The sequence below is a fragment of the Phoxinus phoxinus genome (genome assembly GCF_949152265.1).
Source record: "Phoxinus phoxinus genome assembly, chromosome: 20".
NCBI classification, from domain to species: Eukaryota; Metazoa; Chordata; class Actinopteri; order Cypriniformes; family Leuciscidae; genus Phoxinus; species Phoxinus phoxinus.
In genome coordinates, this window is record NC_136895.1 from 1420822 (window position 1) to 1441484 (window position 20663).

General features: G+C 37.4%; 1 protein-coding gene across 1 annotated transcript in view; it reads left to right on the plus strand.

The window, feature by feature from the left end:
• Positions 1-2630: 2630 nt before the first annotated feature.
• LOC306988746 (putative nuclease HARBI1) overlaps positions 2631-20663 on the plus strand; it is a gene marked incomplete at its 3' end in the record, with an annotated part of 421992 nt that continues 403959 nt past the window's right edge. The window contains exon 1 of the mRNA XM_079593895.1: positions 2631-2652. The remainder of the gene's footprint in view (positions 2653-20663) is intronic.

Below are 20663 nucleotides of genomic sequence, written 5' to 3' on the forward strand. Positions count from 1 at the left end.
AGATGAGCACAGCATTGCCCAACATTTTAAATGCATGCAGATGGAGTCAAGAAAGCTGAGACCAAATTTGGACCTCATAAGGCAGAGGCTCAAAAGAACAAAAAAATACAGGGCTTGAGTACATTTCTCAGCATTCCACCAAAGAGGTTCTTTGTCAGTTCCCCTGCCTTCGTCGACCAATCTTTGTAAGTGGTGGTGGCTTTCTTATTTTGTTCAAGGATTAATAAGTTTAACATGGTTTAGGACAAGTGTTAAGTTTGTTGAAGTGGTAGCATGTTCCAACAGTTATTTTTAAGAATAATTTCCCATTATTTGCTTGCCACCTGAGACAGGGGAAAGCTGCAAGTTGGAGTAATGGGCGCCCTGAAAGAGGTGTTGCTATAACAGAATTTACTAACATAAAAACAGAAGAGCAAGACGTGAGCTCAAACTCATCCATCAAGTGCATGTTTACATTAAAAAAAACAATGGTAGTGATAGTGTAGTTCACAAACTCGCTTGATATAGGAAGGTGATATACATCTTGGATGGCCTGGGGGAGAGTAAATTTAAAATAAAAAAATCATTTTTGGGTAAAGTTTTCCTTCGAAGGAAGCAAATATTTAGCTTGATACTTAAAATACTGGCCTTTGTTTTAATCACCTTTGAATTATGAAGACCATGATTCTGTATCTCCCCTTTTCTTATTATCTGTCTTTTATTTATCAGCTTCTGGAGGAAATGAACAACTCCACACACTGTTGGAACATGCTACCACTTCAACAAACTTAACACTTGTCCTAAACCATGTTAAACTTATTAATCCTTAAACAAAATAAGAAAGCCACCACCACTTACAAAGATTGGTCGACGAAGGCAGGGGAACTGACAAAGAACCTCTTTGGTGGAATGCTGAGAAATGTACTCAGCCCTGTATTTTTTTGTTCTTTTGAGCCTCTGCCATTGACATTGACAAATGTGTCCTCTCAAATCTGCGGAAACTTTCTCCCCAACTTGTGGAAAAGGCCCCAAATACAGATTTAAAACAAATGTTGAAGCGGACATTGGCTTTATGTGAGACAGAAGTGGAGCGAAATGGTGTGTATTTATCAACATACTGTATTTCACTAATATGTGCAATTATAATCATGTATATATGGCTTTGTTTTTAGGCCAGATGGTAAATGCTGCCATCCTTCTTCTGCCATCTCTTTTCAAAGAACAGGAGTCAGCACTCTATGTCATGGATCAGGTAACTTTTACAGAGAAAGAATGGTCAAAATCACACAGGGCCCTATTTTAACGATCTTAGCGCGTGGTCTAAAAGTGCACTTAGGGCGTGTCCAAATCCACTTTTGCTAGTTTAATGACAGGAAAAAATGGTCGGCGCATGGTCTAAAAGGGTTGTCTCTATTCTCTTAATGAGTAATGGGTGTTTTGGGCATAACATGCAATAAACCAATCAGTATCATCTCCAATTTCTTTTAGGCCACATTTACACATAGCCGGGTATTTAGAGAAACTAATATTTCTCCTCCTCCGTTTTCAATAATAACATCGTGCACACAACCCGCATAAATACGCCGTCGAGCGCCTTTATAACTATGCTAAACCTATGGGCGGCAGTGTAGGGAGAAGGATAAAGCCATGCAAGCCAATCAGAATCCTCAGAATCGACGAGAGAGAACCTAAAACCCCGTTTCTCCCAGTTGACACGACAACATATAACCGGCGTTTTCAGAAATCTCCACTTTGGCCGGAGTTTTTAGAAATAATCGTTTTCTGGGATAAAAACGGCGTTTTCGTGTAAATGACAGGCCAAAACGTAGAGAAATATCTGCGTTTTCCCATCGTGTAAACGGGGCCTTAAAAGCCAGTTGCGCTCGTGCCATGCTGGATTCGCTTTTTTTTTTTTTGCAAACTGAAAAACTGAACGCTTCTCTAGCGAGGAAACAGATTATTATTTTTTTAATGACAAAAAATAATAATATTGCGTCATTGACTTAACCCACTGGGGTCTGATGTGTTTTCTGGGCCCTGGAGGTGTTCTGACATGCTCTGACATTTGTGCTTATCTCAGTTACTTGTAATATTTCCATGGCTAAAGTCTGATTACACTGTATTCAATAGGGGTGGGAGTGCAATGATAAAACTATTAACAATGCATCTTTTTTTTCCAAATCATATGGCCATAAGTATGCTCTTTTTAGATATAATATTGTTTAAAAAAAAAAAAAAAAAATTCACCATAAAATACTGTATGTGTTTGTTTTCACAGGAGCCTCCACACCCAACCCCAGCCATCGTCCTAAAGGACTGCGAGAATGGGAACCCTTTAGCCAGTGGCAGTATTTCCATTAGGATGGATGGAGGGGATCGATTGCTCCTGTCTGCCTCGCTGTGACTGCTGCTGTGAGTTTGTTTGCTGCGTCTAAGCCTCGTATTAACTTCGTATTTCTTGCTGTTTTGTTTTTGAACCATCATTTATTATCGTTTCTAGTTGCTTATACTACTAAATACAGCTTACCCAACATCTTAGATCAACCTGACACTGCTAGCTTCCGTTATTGTCAGCACAACAAGCTAACTCGCTAGCCTTTTAACGCACCACCCGTGCGCTCAGTTATTTATTTTCTCTCGCGCGCCCGCGCCTTTGAGTTCATAAAAGCCCAGGTGAGTAAGAATCAGTCATCAAACACGGTGAGTAATGTCTTCTCCTGTTATTGTCACCTGCACTTCATGTCACATGTTTACCATAGCCTTCTCTGTCGGCAACATAGGATTTATATGTGATAAATGCAAGGAGACAGTCAGGCTGACGGAGAAGATTTCAGAACTAGAGACACGCATCCAAACTTTAATCGAGAATAGTAAGAAGAGTGCTAGAGCTTTAGATACTATTTTGGATGCGCCTAGCCTAGTGAACTCTTTACATGAGTCGGTTCCGGCTGAAGTAGAGCCCGTGCAGCAGGGCAGATGGGTGACAGTGAGAGATCGCTCTAGTCGCGGATCAAAAAACCACTTTTCCGTTCCGATAACAAATCGATTTGCCCCGCTCAGTGAAACACCCACTGAGAATTATTCTGATTGTGCCCTAGTTATTGGCGATTCTATTACACGGAACGTGAAAATAGAGACACCAGCCACCATAGTCACATGTTTGCCGGGAGCCAGAGCGCCTGACATCAAAGCAAATTTGAAAGTGCTGGCTAATGCTAAACGTAAATTCTCTAAGATTATTATTCACTTCGGCACTAATGATGTTCGACTCCGCCAGTTGGAGATCAACAAAATTAATATTAAAGAGGTGTGTGAACTTGCAAGTACGATGTCAAGCACTGTAATTTGCTCTGGCCCCCTTCCTGTTCGTAGGAGTGATGAGATAGTTAGTAGATTGTGTTCACTCAATGGCTGGCTGTCTGGGTGGTGTCCGCAGAATAATATTGTCAGGGTTGGGACTTTGTTTTCTGTTGTTTCCATGGACTTTTAGTTTGTTTTTCTTATTCAGTGTTTTTCTTCATCTCTGTCGTCATTTTCATTAGTTCATTTTCATCACCTGTCTAGTTTATCAGTTAATCATCCTTCATTGTCATCACCTGTTGTACCCTCGTCATCCTCTGTGTATTTAAGTTCCTGTCTTTCACCTTTCAGTTGTCGGTCAATGTTTGTTAATGTTTGCATTTATACATGTGTATGTTCGTGTAGAAGTCTGTGCTCTGAGGACACGCTCCTTGTTTATTTTCCTTATTGAGAATTAAAACCTTTGATTTACTATCTACGTATTCACCTCCTTCATCACCTACCCGAAGCGTGACAAATATAGAATTCATAGACAATTGGAAAAGTTTTTGGGGCAAACCTGACCTGTTGAAAAGAGATGGTATTCATCCCTCCTGGGATGGTGCTGCTCTTCTCTCTAGTAATTTGGCTCATAGTCTTAGAGATAAAACATGACAATCTGGGCCTCAGGTCAGGAAGCAGACAGACTGGCTTAACCGACCGTCTGCTAGCGGCCTCACGTCACCAAGGTCAGATAAATCCCATCACATAGAGCCTCTTTCACCTAGATATCATCATATAGAGACTGTGTCTGTTCCCCGAACTTGGAAATCCAAAAAACGTTCAAACCCATCTAAAGTTAAAGATGTAATTGATGTTCAACGAATAAAAAACAGATATAATACGGATGAGCAAATGATAAAGCTTGGGTTGCTGAATATTCGATCTCTTACTTCAAAAGCGCTAATAGTTAATGATATGATTACAGATTATAACCTAGATGTGCTGTGTTTGACAGAAACCTGGCTAAAACCAAACGATTACATTGCTTTAAATGAGTCAACCCCACAAGATTACGGTTATAAACATGAACCTCGTCTGAAACGCAAAGGAGGAGGTGTTGCTGTAATTTATAGTAATATTTTCAAAACCACTAAGAAATCTAGTTGTAAATATAATTCTTTTGAAGTGTTGGTGATTAATGTAAAAATATCTAGTGTAAACGATAAATCACGTTTGAAAATTCTGCTGGCTACTTTATACAGGGCACCAGGGCACCATACAGACTTTATCAAAGAATTTGCTGACTTTCTATCAGAATTAGTATTGGCTGCAGATAAAGTACTAATTGTTGGTGATTTTAATATACACATTGATAATGAAAAAGATGCATTGGGATTGGCATTTAAAGACATTATAAACTCAATTGGAGTTAGACAACACGTGTCAGGACCGACTCATTGTCGTAATCATACTCTAGATCTAATACTATCACATGGAATAGATGTTGATGCCGTTGAAATACTGCAGCAGAGCGATGACATCTCAGATCACTATCTAGTCTCGTGTAAATTACATTTAGCCAAGGCTGCAAAGCCGTCTCCGTGTTATAAATATGTTAGACCGATCACTTCTGCCACTAAAGATTGCTTTATCAATAATCTTCCTAATCAGTTTCATCATCTCAGCATCCCGGATAGCTTAGAAGAACTCGATATTGCAACAGAAACTTTTAACTCTCTCTTTTCCAGCACTTTAGACACAGTTGCTCCGCTGCGCTTAAAGAAGATTAAAGAACATAGTCCAGCTCCGTGGCACAACGAGCACACTCAGGCCCTTAAGAGAGCAGCCAGAAAAATGGAGCGCAACTGGAAGAAAACAAAACTAGAGGTATTTCAGATTTCATGGAAGGAGAGCTCGATTGCTTACAGAGAGGCTTTAAAAGCTGCTAGATCTGCTTATTTTTCAACCCTATTAGAAGAAAATAAACATAATCCTAGGTATTTATTTGAAACAGTGGCTAAACTAACGAAAAAGAAAGCTTCAGGCCCAGAAGTTTCCAAGCAACACAGCAGTAATGACTTTATGAACTTCTTCACTTATAAGATCGATAATATCAGGGACAAAATTCTAACTATGCAACCGTCTAATACAGTATCGCATCAGGAAGTGCATTGTAGTCTCCCTGAGGGAAAATTTGATTCATTCATTGCTATAGGAGAGGAAGAATTTTGCAAACTCGTCAAATCATCTAAATCGACAACGTGCATGTTAGACCCTATACCGACTAAGCTGCTGAAAGAGATGCTTCCAGATGTCATAGATCCTCTTCTTAATATCATTAATTCATCTTTGTCTCTAGGATACGTACCAAAAACCTTTAAGCTAGCTATGATTAAACCGCTTGTTAAAAAACAGCAACTTGATCCTACAAAACTAGTCAATTACAGGCCGATCTCTAATCTGCCATTTCTGTCAAAGATATTAGAAAAAGCAGTATCCTCACAACTGTGTTCCTTTCTTGAAAGAAATGATATCTGCGAGGATTTTCAGTCCGGATTTAGACCGCACCATAGTACCGAGACAGCTCTCGTTAGAGTCACAAATGATTTGCTCTTATCATCCGATCGTGGTTGTATCTCTCTATTAGTGTTACTTGATCTTAGTGCTGCATTTGACACCATTGACCACAACATCCTTTTAAATAGACTCGAACATTATGTTGGCATTAGTGGAATTGCACTAGCATGGTTTAAATCATACTTATCTGACCGTTATCAGTTTGTAGCAGTAAATGAAGAGATGTCTTATCAATCACAAGTTCAGTATGGCGTACCACAAGGCTCAGTACTAGGACCGCTGCTGTTCACTCTGTATATGCTACCATTAGGAGATATCATGAGGAAACATGGAATTAGCTTTCACTGTTATGCCGACGATACTCAGCTCTATATTTCTTCAAAACCTAACGAAACCTACCAATTCACAAAATTAACGGAATGCATAGCTGATATAAAAAATTGGATGACTAGTAATTTCCTACTACTAAATTCAGAAAAAACAGAGATTCTAATTATTGGACAAAAAACTTCCACACGTAATAACCTAGAATACTGTCTAACACTTGATGGCTGCTCTGTTAAGTCTTCGTCGTCGGTTAGGAACCTGGGTGTGCTCTTTGATACCAATCTTTCATTTGAAAGTCATGTGTCTAGTATCTGTAAAACCGCTTTCTTCCATCTTAAAAATATATCTAAATTACGTCATATGCTCTCAATGAATAATGCAGAACAATTAGTTCATGCGTTTATGACCTCAAGGCTAGATTATTGTAATGCTCTACTGGGTGGTTGCCCTGCACGCTTAATAAACAAACTACAGCTAGTTCAAAACGCAGCAGCTCGAGTTCTTACTAGAACCAGGAAGTATGACCATATTAGCCCCGTTCTGTCAACACTGCATTGGCTGCCTATTAAACATCGTATAAATTTTAAAATATTGCTGATCACTTACAAAGCACTAAATGGTTTAGCTCCGCAGTACTTGAGCGAGCTCTTAACGCATTATAGTCCTTCACGTCTACTGCAATCTCAAAATTCCGGCCAGTTAATAATACCTAGAATATCAAAATCGACTGCTGGCGGTAGATCCTTTTCCTACTTAGCACCAAAACTTTGGAACAGTCTTCCTACCATTGTCCGGGAAGCAGACACACTCTGTCAGTTCAAATCTAGACTAAAAACACATCTCTTCGGCCTAGCATACACATAACACATTATAGACTTCTATAATTAGGCTGCATAGTTTAGAACAGCCGGGACCGGGAACACTTCCCGTAATCCTGATGTACTTGGTACATCATAAGAAGGATGGCGTCTACGCTAATATTAGTCTCTCTGTCTATCCCGAGGTTTACTGCTGTCCACCGGAACCAGGCCGTATCCAGATCTGATGAAGGACCAGCGCCAGGACACGACGACGCCGCTGACCTGAAGTGTCAACCAGTCTCTCCTCCTCTCCACTCCGACTTCAACCAACCGGAACTGGACAAATACTCTGATTCATTCTGAACTTCATACACTGTTCACTCATTGGCCAGAGGAGAACTGGCCCCCGACTGAGCCTGGGTTCTCCCAAGGTTTTTTTCTCCATTCTGTCACCTGATGGAGTTTTGGTTCCTTGCCGCTGTTGCCTTACCTTCTGGCTTGCTTAGTTGGGGACATTTAATATTCAACAATATTATAGATCTGCCTTAAAGGTGGACGATGATGAAATTGTTTTTTGTATTATTTTCATGTTATCACTGTGAAGCTGCTTTGATACAATCTGTATTGTAAAAAGCGCTATATAAATAAAGATGACTTGACTTGACTTGACATGGTTGAAGATGATGGGGGCATTGACGTTTCCCTGGCTGTTAGCCTGCTCTACTCGATGTATCAAATCTACAATGTTGCTTACCCAAAGTACCTGAGAAAGACAATGGTGTTTTTGGAGGCTTTTGTTTTTAAAAGGAGTGGACCTGTCCCTATTTGTGTGAAGAGAGTTTATAATTCCCTGTAGTACAGTTCTGTCTTCTGCTGTTAAAGGAGAACTCCGGTCAATTTTAACATTGAGCTCAATTTTTAGTAAATTTGGAGTGCTGTCAATACAGAGAACAACGACAAAAATCGGTGTTGCCTACACTGTGTTATCCTATTTTTTAAATTTGCACCCTATTGACTTGAATGGGGCAAGTTTTAAACCTGCTTTTATCCTCTTAACATATTTGATGTGTCATACAAGTGCCCAGCCATGTTGAGTGATTCCTTAAGAGTGAACACGAGTGAATCTGACTTCAGTAGATGTGAAAAATATGAATAAAAATGATGTTATATCAGCCAGCACAAATACCTGTATTTAGTTTCTGTTTTCGGTGGAAGTCCAAAGTAGTCGATTGTCGAGTTCACGCGCGTGATCATAGTAACTAAACCTATGCGCGTGAACTCGACAATCGACTACTTTGGACTTCCACCGAAAACAGGAACTAAATACAGGTATTTGCGCTGGCTGATATAACATCATTTTTATTCATATCTTTCACATCTACTGCAGTCAGATTCACTCGTGTTCACTCTTAAGGAATCACTCAACATGGCTGGGCACTTGTAATGACACATCAAAGATGTTAAGAGGATAAAAGCAGGTTTAAAACTTGCCCCATTCAAGTCAATAGGGTGCAAATTTTAAAAATAGGATAACACGGTGTAGGCAACACCGATTTTTGTCGTTGTTCTCTGTATTGACAGCACTCCAAATTTACTAAAAATTGAGCTCAATGTTAAAATTGACCGGAGTTCTCCTTTAAAGGGATAGCTTACAATTAAAGAGATAGCTCACCCAAAAAATGAAAATTGTCATTATTTACTCACCCTCAAGTTGTTCCAAACCTGCACGCGATTCTTCTGTAGAACACAACAGATGTTTTGAAGAATGTCAGTAACTAGGTAGTTGATGGTAGCCAGGCATTAACCATGTTCTCTCCATCCATCCAACTATCTCTTTAATTTGCACTGTTTATTGTAGATTGGTTTGAGTCTGGTTTATGCTGATTTATAGTTTATTGTAGTGTTTTTGCTGTTTTTATGTTTTAAATTAAAACGTCTGATTCATTGAAATTAAATGTATAATGAAATGTTCGTCTGATTAATGAAATTAAATGTTCGTCTGATTAATGAAATGAAATGTTCGTCTGATTCATGAAATGTTCGTCTGATTCATGAAATGATCGTCTGATTCATGAAATGAAATGTTCGTCTGATTAATGAAATGAAATGTTCGTCTGATTCATGAAATGAAATGTTCGTCTGATTCATGAAATGTTCGTCTGATTCATGAAATGTTCGTCTGATTCATTAAATGTTCGTCTGATTAATGAAATGAAATGTTCGTCTGATTAATGAAATTAAATGTTCGTCTGATTAATGAAATGAAATGTTCGTCTGATTCATGAAATGAAATGTTCGTCTGATTAATGAAATGAAATGTTCGTCTGATTCATGAAATGAAATGTTCGTCTGATTCATGAAATGAAATGTTCGTCTGATTCATGAAATGTTCGTCTGATTCATTAAAGGTTCGTCTGATTAATGAAATTAAATGTTCGTCTGATTCATGAAATGTTCGTCTGATTCATGAAATGTTCATCTGATTCATTAAATGTTCGTCTGATTAATGAAATTAAATGTTCGTCTGATTCATGAAATGTTCGTCTGATTCATGAAATTAAATGTTCGTCTAATTCATGTATTGTTCATCTGATAAATGAAATGTATACATTTGGCACAAGGCCATAAAACTTTAATAATTTTTATTCCTGCAATTTATTTGTATGTTTGTTTACTATGGGTGTAATAAAGAACCTTTTCATAAATGGTTCTACAAAGAACCTAATAAAGTGACATGAAGAACTGTTATAGGTTCTTTAAAGAACCCTTGAGGAGGGTTCTTTGCAGTACCAAAAAAGGTTTGTTATGGGTTCTGTTCTATAAGATTACTACTACCTAACGTAGCTTACTCAACAAATATAAAGCTTGTAGCTTCGGATCGAACATTTAAGGGACTTTGTTAGGTGAGCAACAGACAGAGACAATCAAGCGTATAATGGGTTTTAATAAATGAAACTATTAAAACATACGATTACATTTAAACAAAGCATACATATCAGAATAATGACAGTAAATAATGAAAGAGAATAAAGAGAGAGAATAAAGTATAACCAACAGTTACTACTTTGTGTAAATGCTTATTAATAGTCTGTTTGTAGGGAGGGTCACAAGCATCAACATATGTTTAACCCAAAGAGCAAACAAAAACAGCAATGAAATATGTGATTTTATATATCACCACCAAAATATATACAAAACAAAGAAACTACATTCAAATAGTATTGCCACAACACCCCGTAAACAAAGAGATATAAATAGTGCGGTATAGGAGTTGAAGTCCCAGCAATATATGAATCAGTCTTTCTCTGGTGTTCACTGGAGAACACATAACGTTTACTCTAAGTGTAAACAGTTAAGGTGATTTATGAGAGTCAGATACAAGTCTTAATTCTCTTTAGGAAGTCAAATGGTATGGAGGATTGATGATAAACGAACGGCGGTTGCTGACCGTCATCAAACATACAGATTTCCCACCAAAGTAAGTCCATAGCAGTAATCCAACTGTCCAAGGTATCGACATCCAACCAGAAACCTTGTTGCTGGACTCAGGGTAGTAAAATCTCAGCCAGGACCACACAGCTGGCACAAATATTCGTTCAGCACAAACAAAAAAGTCCTTCTACAAGACACAAAATGCCTCCTGTTAATTATGTGCAATCCATTCACTATATTCAATGAGTACAAAGATAATATTTCATCAGTAAATAAAACATCAACATGAACATATACATTTTACTTACAGTTAGGGATGGCCTGACGCAAAACAGTCGTTCCGAAGCTTTGCGAGATCCCGAAGCGCAGATGTTTCGAAACACTGGTCCGAAGCGTGATTCAAAACACCCATGTCACGTGACTATGGCCAAACGAAGCCTCGAAGTGTTTCACCAGGGGGCTGTTCCATAAAAGATGCTTAAGAAAAGCGGAGATTAAACTCCAAAACCCGACTTGAATAAACCTAACAAATAAGTTGGGGCTAAAGCGGTTTCATAAAAGGTAATTCAAGTTCACGCAATCCCACTAATTTGATCCAGGTTTATCTAGTCTAGATAACTGCGTGTGCACGCGTTTCTTAAGCAGCCCTGGAGGTCGATCATAGTAGATCAAATCGATCCACCATCAAACTGCATATATTTTGTGCTGTTTTATGCGTTTGAGACATGGTGTTTGCAAAACTTACATTTCACAGGAATATTCTCCATCTGAAAATCTTAGAAAGTCGTGCAAATAGTTCAATTTTGCTGTAAACTTCACATTGAACGAGCGCTGCTGCGCGCATGCGCGCCAAATAGAGCGCAATAAAGATACAAAATATAGTTTTGGGTTTAGGACCTAAGCTACTTAAAAAAGATGACTTATACTTATTTAATTAGAATGCTATAGGAATTAGGCCTACAGCTTTTAAAGCAATCTTTTTTTTTTTTTTTTGTGGAGAAAGCAAGAAGGTTTGGTTAGATTTAGTTTATTCAGTGCATTATGGAGAGGATAACATGAAATTAAGAGCAAAAGTATACATTTTGAAAAGATATGTGCAACTCTAAAATCAAAAAATATTCCATAAAATAAAGGAATACATTAACGTATAACTAAATAACCTTCGCTCCCTTAATTCTAGTTATTTGTTATTTTATTTATTTAATATTTGATATTTAAATAATATTACTTTAATAACTTATGATGAATTATGTGTCATTATAAGAGAGTTTGATATAAATATGTGAACGTTTGATTTTTTTCCATTGTTTTCATATGTAAAAGTGTCTAACTATGTACTTAATGGTTGTTGTTCTAATCGTTTTTATGTGTTGGTGGGTATTATCACAAAAGAAAAAAGTAGAAGGAAAAATAAGATTTATTGGGGGGAAATATTATGTCTTTAAAGGAACTGTCCATTTGTATAATTGTGAAATGTATTTGAATTGAAAGACATAATAAAGTACATAAAATATAAATGCTAAAATATTGGTTGTTGGACATTAGATGTGCCTTATTTAGAATTTTAAACCTACAATTTAGTGTATTTTTATGATATAAATAACTGTAAAGGGACTATTGTAATGGGGTAAATCAAGTGTAGGTTAATATAGCAATTACTAAACTCAGATTCATCTTACCAGTTTAAATGTATACTTTGCTTTTGTAATTATTTATTTTAAATGTTCTGTTTCATAAATTTTTAAAACTATCTAATTAAATCACAAAACATTCAGCCAGTAAGAAAAGAAAACCTGTAGGAAATATATGTATATATATATTTATATATGTATATAAACCCCGACATATATATATTTATAGGTCTATATTGTCTAATTTATCATTGTAGCCTTATTTAAGTTGATTTTCTTTACTGTATATTTATTTTTGGACTTATAGTGGTTAATAAAGTCAAACAATGGTATGAGAGATTGTCAGTAATTGTGTTCCTATTGGTCAGTGTTAGAGGATCTGTGTAACAACTGAGGCTTAGCCTGACAGTTGGCCTGCCCTGGACCAGGCTAGTTTCCCAGCATAAGTTGCCAGGGTAACTGAGTTTGAACTATTTTAAGTTTGCTTCATGAAACAGAATCAACCGACAATAAGTCTGACTAACCAAAATAAGTCTGGCTTGTATTCTAATCTTGTTTTATGGAACAGCCCCCGGGTGTGATCCGCCGAATCAGCGTTTGATTGACACGGTCGGGAACAGACCACACAATAGTCTGTTTGTAGGGAGGGTCACAAGCATCAACATATGTTTAAACCAAAGAGCAAACAAAAACAGCAATGAAATATGTGATTTTATATATCACCACCAAAATATATACAAAACAAAGAAACTACATTCAAATAGTATAAACATCTGTATAAAAGTGAAATCAACGCATATTGTTTTTTGTGAGAGGAGTTTGATTTTGAGATAGCGGATTTTTGGTGATATAGTGACATAGTGCGATTTGATTAGTTAGCTATAAACTATAGGCTTACATTTAAATTTACACAACACATTGACTGATAGGCTAGAGACAGACAGAGTATAGCCTACATATAGTGACACATCAATAGATATAAATATAGACAGCTAGATTAATAGATAGATACATATATAGATAGATTATAGATATCCTACATATATAAATACATAGATAGATTATAGATTCATATCTAGGTACATAGATAGATTATAGATACATATCTAGATAGATAGATTCATATAGATAGATAGATACATAGATAGATAGATTCCCAGAACTCATGATCCACTAACTTACTGGAAAGAGAGAGCAGTAATCTTTCCTCATTTGTATGTCCTAGCTAAAAAATATCTTTGCATTCCAGCAACAAGTGTCCCTTGTGAGAGGATTTTTTCAAAGGCTGGAGAAATTATCTGTAAAAAAAAAGATGTAGGCTAAGTCCTTCCACAGCAGAGAAATTAATATTTTTGAATAAAAATCTCTAAAAAAGTGAGACATTGTGGCTTGATTTCTTTTATTAATATTCATTCTGCAGGACCAAAATAACATTATGCACAGTGAGGAGCCTATAGGTTACAAGCTTCACATATTAGAAAAATACAAAAATACAAAATAAATAAAAATGTTTAATGGCTTGTCAAGGTTGTTTCAGATCAACACCTGCAAGTGACCACTAGGTGTCACCGTTGAGACGGGTGTCGGATTGATTCGAAGCCTCGAAACAATATGGCACATTTGGTTCAACTGTTTCATTGCTTCACGAAGCCTCGATCTGCCCACCACTACTTACAATTGAGCATGAAACAGAGCGTTTCTCAACCAGGACTTTGTTTGACAGGTGACCAAGGAGGTCAACCATGCTAATTTCTTCTACTGCTCACCTGTCTCTTTATCTAGGCATAGAGGTCTCATTAATACCCCTAGTGGTGAGGAGTGTAATTGCAGTTTAGAAAAACTAAGTAACTGACAGTTGTTTCTTACAAAAGAAAGAGAGAGAGATCACAGAATGGCAAATGTTACTAACAGTTAACCTTTGAGAGCCAGCAAAGAATCAAATCGCCCTAAGCAGGGGCAAACAATCTTAAACGCATTTAAATCTCGATAAACATAATACTTGCATGGGTCTTTGTTGCTGAGCAAGAATGCGTGTGTGTGTGAGTGTCGGTCCTCGGTTTGTCCGTGAGTTTAAAGCGTTCTCTCGTTTCTTTCGGAGCGCGTGTCGTTCGTGGGAAGTTTAATAGGTCCGCTTGAAAAAAAATGTTGTCAGAAACTTCAGGCTAAGTCCATTTCACCCGGAGGATAGGACTTGTCAGAAACACGAAAAAGCAAGTGAGCTAGAACAAAAGCAAAGACTAAGATTTGTCCAAAGAGTAAGCAGAAATGAAAAAGACTAAGCAAGAGACTAAGCACCGATGAGCCCCGGTCATCGTCCTTTAAGGTAAACTGAGTCCACACCTATTTGGGTGAACTGACCAATAAAACAAAGACACTTTGAGCGGGAAGAGGTTTTCTTTGTCGTCTTCTGACAGCCTGATTTGCATGGTTTATGATAGTGTCAGGATTCCTCATTCCTACTCCAAAGGATGGCAAACGTATTATAAAACATTTTATCATAACCTACTATACATATTTAGCTAGGGCAAACCGAGAGGTTTAATTCGGTACCAAGAAAGATATGTTTGGAAGATATAAAAGCGGAGATACACTCTTAGACTTGAATATAGGCGTTTAGAGTTCAACTAACACAACTAGAAAGTCATAACTAGGCTAATATGAGCTAGGAAACGTACATACACACAGGAATATATCATATACATTTTTTAATTACTTATATTCTGAGTTAAATGGAAATAATGTTTGTGTATGTGTACCTCAATACCATGTTCAGTTGATGGAGTTTCTGGTGCAAATGCTATTGCTGAGCTCTGGCGAATGCATTATAGAAAATTGTTTAATTGTGTACAGACTAAATGTTTTAAAGTAGATAATGTTGACGAAGTAGATACAATCAAATTTCATGAGGTCTCTAAAGCTATTAGGAACTTAGCAGCTAATAAATCAACTGGCCTGGATTCTAGCTGAACATCTAAAAAATGCAAGCATACGGCTATATACACTTCTTGCACTAGGCTTTACTGCCTTCATGATCCATGGCTTTCTTCCTGACTCAATGATGTCTGTGATGTTGATTCCTGTGATTAAGGATAAAGCAGGAAAAGTGGGTTCTTTAGAGAACTACAGACCAATCGCCCTAGCTAATATAATATCAAAAGTTGTGGAATTAATTCTCCTGGATAAGATTAATGAATTAATTATCTCTGCAGATAATCAATTTGGTTTTAAACCGAAGCATGGTACAGATATGTGCATATATGTCCTGAAGGAACTACTAAGCAACTATAAGAGAAAAAACTCAACTGTTTTTTTATGTTTTTTAGATGCATCTAAGGCATTCGATCGGTTGAATCATTGGAAATTATTTAAAAAATTGGATGCAGCAGGAGTCCCTAAATACATTGTTAGAATACTATCATATTGGTATGCCCAACAGACCATGCAAGTGAAATGGGACAGCTGTATATCGGCTCCTTTTCATATTAGTAATGGAGTAAGACAAGGGAGCATCTTATCCCCCATTTTATTCAATTTTTACATGAATGATTTATCATATAAATTAAACCGAGGTAAAACTGGCTGTATGGTCGGCAGTACAGAGATTAACCATCTTATGTATGCAGATGATTGTGTGATTTTTAGCCCGAGCTCAGCTGGACTGCAGCATCTTCTTAGCATATGCTCTGTGTTTGGGGAAGAACATGATGTAAAGTACAATGATTCAAAAAGTGTTATCATGATTTGCAGAACCACAGAAGACAGACATTTAACTTTTCCTGTTTTTAGGCTTGCAGGTAATGTTCTTAATGTCTGCAGTAAAGTGAAATATCTTGGTCACCTGATTACAGATCAGCTTACAGATGACAATGATATTAATCGTCAGTGCCGTATGCTGTATGTGCGGGCAAATGTTCTGGTACGCAAATTTGGTTGCTGCACTGCTGGAGTCAAGTTGACCCTATTTAAAGCATACTGTTCGCCTTTGTACACTGCACATCTGTGGCTGAACTATAAAAAAGCTAGTCTCCAGAAATTGCAAGTAGCTTTCAATGACGCTCTGAGGATGCTACTAAAAAAGCCCAGATCAACTTGTGCGAGTGAGTTGTTTGTGAGCAACAGAGTGGACACACTGCAGTCTGTCCTGCAAAAAGAGATGTTTAGGTTCATTTGTCGACTGAATGAGTCTGTAAATCAAGTTGTTGTGGTGCTGGTGAATGTTAGGTACAGTACCACACGCTGCACGTCCCAGTTTTGGGAACACTGGTATAAGTGTCTTTTTTTTAAAACGAGTCATTTGTAACTTTGTGTTGTGTATTTGTATTTGTATTATGTGTTATTTATTACTCTTTTTGTATGGATGGACCATGAGTCTGAAATAAAGGAATAAATAAAGGATACTACTATTGGGCGTCTCTGAGAGGTCCATCCATGCCACCTGGCCTTCTTGAGATGTGAGTTTGTGGGTGTTTCTGCTTACACTCTCACATGCCCCTAAAGGTGTCAATGGAGCAATTTGATGCAGACTCTTTGGCGCTGGACCTGTGATTTACATGAAATGAGTCCATAGGTTAATAGCTTTCTGCTACACAGTTTAGAACAGAAACTTGAACAATTTGTTGCTTAATGTGTATCTGACATCACATTATTTTCCTCTGCTGATTTATGTTCTGTGGTTGACAAATCTGGCAGCTTCTTTTACATTTTCGTTTAGACCTACTAGTGTGTTGTCTTTGCATATTAGCCGTAGACATGCTCATTTTATTTTATGTAATTTTTCTATAAATTACATACATTTCTATAAACCATGGCAGTCTTAAATTACAAATCAAGCACTTTATTTAAATTGCTATTTTTCAGGTTTATTGTTTTCTTAAATTATTTAAATGTGTTGACAAAGGACATTTATTAATGACCTGATATATATCTTTCTTATAATATGTCAGCAAGCAATGCATCCTCAAGGCTGTGTTGTACATGTTGATGAAGAGCCTTTTACCCTTGCACAGTTAAACATATGCAGTGCATCCATCCATATGATGCACATTGCACACATAATTTGGGTAATATGAATGTAAGATGATTGCAGAAGTGACATTGATCTGTGTTTTTGTTTAATCTTTTTAACCCTCTGAGGTCGGCAAACGCGCGGGCGCGTTTTGCTCGTTTTTTTTTACATAGCAGCAAAATAGACCTAAAATACTCCGTCGGTTTTGGTCATACAGACTTAAGAAATATGAAAAAATAAGCTGTTAAATGTCTACTTTTTTATGTGTCCACTTACAATCGAAATAAAACATTGTGCTTTTGTAAAATAAAGAAAGTTAACAGGGAGTGCTTTATGCCTCTCCGTCTCCGTGAACTTTTTTTCTGAAGCACGTCTCTAAATTTATACAAATCTCAGCGAATACTATTCACTCAGACATGAGCTATATATCTCTATAATCATTTAAGTGTGTAGTTTTAAATTATCTAATTCAAAACTAAAACAAATATTCTCTGTTTATGTAATCTATATAAAAAGAGCGAGAGATCAGCCGTGCTCATTATCGTTCTGGCACCTCATTACTCTGCTAATGTGACACGCCCATGGAGAGCGTGCGCTATTCAAACACAGATCTGAAGCAACACATGCAAACCAGTCAACGCCCACAACAGCTGGAAAACGCACTGTAGTGAGGAATAATAATATCGTGATAATCCTGGAAATTTTACCTCAAACGTGCTGGAGTAGCCTAACAACGGATCCAGCTGCAGATGATCAGTAAGTGCTTTGTTCTAATCGCGATATGAAATGGTGTCTGTAATCCGCAAAAGACTGTTTACATTTGAATCGCGTTTCTGTGTTTGAATGAATGAACGGCACAGACGCATGTGTTGTTTAGCTACTACAGCTCGCGCATGTCTGTGTGTGAATGAAATATCCATTGCCTACTGAGATGAGTAAAAATCGACTGAATACGTTGAAATAAAATGTCTTTGTATAAGCAACATATTAAACTGCAAATTAACATTTATGCCCTAATATAGGCTATATTATAAAAGACGATATGTTACAGACGAAATATGAAAGACAACATTTCGTTTTGGATAGATTATAAAGTTTGTACTGCCACATCAAAACCTAATTTACAAGGTGCAAACAAAATCTTAAAAGATCAATATAAGCCTTCTCTTTAAATTATTTTTGTGTTTTATTAGTGACAAATTTGGGGAGAGGATAGCCTACATAATCCAAAACTTTCTGAAAATACGAATGATAATTAACTGCACAATTACTAGAAATGTTTACCTTGGATATTATACAATTTGCAAGCATAGGGCCTACACAGTTTGTGGAAAAATACACTTTTTTTCAAAATGTTTCCAACTCTGAACCAATTCTGTAGTAATATATATATATATATATATATATGTGTGTGTGTATGTATGTATATATGTGTGTGTGTTGTCTTTGCATTCTTTGTTGTGGCTCAGTGACACATTCAGTGAAATGCTCATTAGTATGCAGCATTAGCGGGTCTTTCTCTTCTCAGGTGTGAATTAGGACATTATTCATGACCTTGTTGGATCATTCACGCCCACCTGCATATTGCCTTTCCAAACAAAAAGTGTCTTACAAAATTTAAATCAATCTATTGTTTAATGTGAACGATTAGCCCGGATGATTTTCAGATCATTTTGAAGTAAATACTCTAGCCGACAAGATCCATTAGTCAAAAGTATTGTGGAAATATGTGAAGTTGGCCGTTTGTGGTCTTATATCAGAACATTTAAGTTTGAGTTTTTTGAATAACCACGCATAAATAATATTCTCTCAAAAATGCAAACATGTACATACATGTTGCTCACATATTATGATAGTCATGTTCGTGCTAAATAGAGTGTAATTACACCTTTGCCATTAATATGTTTATAAGCAACTGAAAAAAATACAAATATCAGGTCATGTCAAAACATCTCAAGGACCCCAAAAACACCTTAGACCCCAGAGGGTTAAAGAAATGGCAGAGCAGATTCCCGAAAACAAATCCAGTGTGGCAGCATTTTACGCAGCCTACTCCAGGTAAGGCTCGCTGCAACATCTGCAATATGTTGGTGAGCATAGGAGCTGAAAAGGCAAAGATGAAAAATACTTCAAATATGTGGAGCCACTTGAAACATCACCACCTTGAGGCCTATAATAAAGCACAAAAAGAAAAGGATGATCGAGCAGCAGCTTCTACTTCTGCAGCAAGTTCAGAACAGCCTAATATTGTGCAGATGTTCGATGCCCAAAGGAAATGGGGTAATTCTGACACCAGGTCCAAAAAAGTTGATCTTGCCATAGTTGAGATGCTTGCCACAGACAATCATCTATTTACAGTTGCTATCGCAATGACCTCTTTGAAGATGTTCACACAAAAGTGGAAAACAAAATCAAGGAGCTGGTCACCTTAGAAAATGCAGGCCCCTATTTGGCATTTGCAACGGATTGTTGGTCTGGTGACACCGAATCCCTAATGCCTAGTTCACACTACAGGATTTGAAGCCCGATTTAAGCCCGATTTGCACATCGTTGAGCTCGCCGACAGCTCGGGTTGTTATCGCGTGCAAATCGCGGGGGATTAGCGGCCGATGAACACTCGCCAATCTGTTAGTATGAAAGAGCCAACAACGCATCAAAGACGCTCGCAGACGCCTCGCGGACGCGTCACCGAGCCCAGAAAAATATCTAGCATGCTAGATATCTGGAGCTGTCGCACGACTCAACCACATGTGATGCCATGAGCTACAGCCAATCAGAGCAAGGCATGGGTTGAGGTCACTGGGAAAATATTTTTATTTTTATTTTTTTAGAGCAAATCATCACGCAAACAGTTTGCAGCACTAATTTCTGTCTGATGTCCATATTCAAACAAAGACTCGCGTGTTGTGTACTTGTGTTCTTCTTCGCTGGGTAGTGGCGCGCGTGCTGTATTGCGTCATTTCCGGTTCGTTTTATCGCGTGTTTTTTCGTGACAAAACGTGGTTTGTAGACAAGATAGAATCGTTGGGTGACAGAGTTATCAACTCGTGTAGTGCGTTACCTCGTGTTGCGGATCAATCACGTTGTGTCGTGTGGTGTGAACAGCTCAACAACTTGAACACTCCTGATTTCACAGAGAGCAAGTCATGTAGTGTGAACTGCACAGTTCAGCCCGACATTTTAAAATCCTGTAGTGTGAACTTGCCTTAACCCTCTGGGGTCTAAGGTGTTTTTGGGGTCCTTGAGATGTTTTGACATTACCTGATATTTGTATTTTTTTCAGTTGCTTATAAACATATTAATGGCAAAGGTGTAATTACACTCTATTTAGCACGAACATGGCTATCATAATATGTGAGCAACATGTATGTACATGTTTGCATTTTTGAGAGAATATTATTTATGCGTGGTTATTCAAAAAACTCAAACTTAAATGTTCTGATATAAGACCACATTCGACCAACTTCACATATTCCCACAATACTTTTGACTAATGTCGGCTAAAGTGTTTACTTTAAAATGATCTGAAAATCATCCGGGCTAATCGTTCACATTAAACAATAGATTGATTTAAATTTTGTAAGACACTTTTTGTTTGGAAAGGCAATATGCAGGTGGGCGCGAATGATC